The sequence below is a fragment of the Pleurodeles waltl genome, chromosome 3_2 (genome assembly GCF_031143425.1).
Source record: "Pleurodeles waltl isolate 20211129_DDA chromosome 3_2, aPleWal1.hap1.20221129, whole genome shotgun sequence".
In the NCBI taxonomy this organism is placed as follows: domain Eukaryota; kingdom Metazoa; phylum Chordata; class Amphibia; order Caudata; family Salamandridae; genus Pleurodeles; species Pleurodeles waltl.
This window is the reverse complement of record NC_090441.1, coordinates 100,042,619-100,044,628: the sequence shown is the minus strand read 5'-3', so window position 1 is coordinate 100,044,628 and position 2,010 is coordinate 100,042,619.

The following is a 2,010-nucleotide window of genomic DNA, read 5'->3' as shown; positions in this document are numbered from 1 at the left end:
AAATGACTTTAGATAACAGAGGAAAAGAAATGAAAGGTTTCTACTGTGGCGTTGGATGAATTATATCACAAAACAATCAAATGAATCCTTGAAAAGGCACCTTTGGGTGTCAAACATGTCAGCTGTCTGCTATAAACACGTAAGACACAACCTTGATACATTTCAGCTCTCAAGAAATCAAACATAAAAACAGCCCAGTGAGAGCAAGCTGCAAGGCTCCTGTAGGCGGGAACGGGAGGCGAAGATACAATATTGTAAAGTTGTAATGTTGTTAAGAGACAGCCACGTTTCCCCTGCCTTTGTCACACATGGTAGAGTATTTCCCTGTGTGTTGGACATCCTCAGAAAAAACCTCCCATATCAAAAACAGTAGAGGATATATGAATTGCTTTACGAAATAACTGGCAACTGCTGCAGCCCAACCTCACAAAGTGTAGCGCAGGAGATCAGTTAATAAACAGAGTGATCAGTTAATGAAAACAGAGTGATGTTAGGCGAGTTCTTGGACATTTCTCTGCGAGACATGCAGCCCCTGCATTCTTTGCGCCGGCATCTGCCCTTTCAGCTTTTTTGTGTCTCTTCTTTCCGCTCGGTGGTTTTGGTGGAGAGCAGCACAACACCCTTGTTCTGATGTACTGGGAGCAGCCGCCGTCTGGATATTTTTCTTTTGTCCGGCCTATGCGGCTCGCCGCGCTTTTTCAGGTGTTTTTTTTTTTTTTTTTTTTTTAAATAAAAACTGGGGCTGTTGCCACCCCCTTCCGCAGTGTCTGGTTTGGCGATGCGCTGCAGGTGGTGGCATGACCAGCATTGCTGTGCGCGCGCGCAGCAGGTCTGCATCCCCTTCTGTGGGTTAATGGTTGACTTATGAAAGAACCATTGGACGCCTCAGTTCAGATATTGCTGTTTAATTTTTTTTTATCCTAAAAGGAACATAATCTGAACCCCGGGCTCACCCGTTTCATCTCTAGGAATCGTTAACAGCAGCTGGTGTAAAGTCCGATTCATCCTAGCTTGAAGGACCGATTTGTTCTTGTCTATTCCAGCAGCCCCCTTGGCATGACACGCTTGTGGATTGGGGTTGATCCTGGTGGACGCAGACCTATGGATCTATACCAATAGCCAGGTTTAATGACACCACAGGGGCTTGTGTTACAGTGGCACCATTAGACAGTCCTGTTTTTTTTTCATCCCAACAGCTCTCTACATACTTGGTGTGATAGTTTGTTTTTCCAGTCTTTAAATAGGAGCCTACAAGTTCCACCATGCAAAGGACTGGCTGAAAGTGTCACACATCACGTGTGCTCACTTGGAAAACTGTGATAATTGTGTACTCAAAATATTCTCAAACAGTACTATGTAATAAAAAAAAGAATTTTCAGGGCACAATCACCAGCACTCTACATATAAATGATGCACTAAATACAATTATTCGTATTCACTTAATCAGAATGCTCTACATATTCAATGTTCTGTGCACACTGAGTTCTGTCTCAAATTTAAGTTTCTTGCAGAACTACAAACACATGGTGTCTGTCTGTGACACCAAGCCTTCTAGAAAGTCCCTTGTAGAACTCCTTGAAAGAGACCCTTATCAGAAGGCAACATTTGGGTTATCACCTTGATATGCTGTATTTACACTGTAGGACACAGAAGTTTGGACTTTAAGCTCTCCACACTTACTGAGCTTTTAGAATGTAAAATATCAACCTGTAAGGAAAACTGACTGGCCCAGCCAATCAGAGTGCTGCTGTATTCTTAGTTAAGTGAGAGTGGGAAGCAAGACTTGAAGACAGGGACGGTAGTCCTTTGTGTCTTTCCTTATTGTGTCAGATAAGGGACATACATGCCATTGCCTACATACCATCAGGAGTTAACAATTGTTAATTATCTTTTCACCTTATGATGGGCCCGTCCCTTGGACCTTATTTGTAGACAGGGAAGTTAATAGTAGTAACCAGCATGACCAAACGCAATAACTATTAAATAATTGTGCACGAGCACTGGACCTGG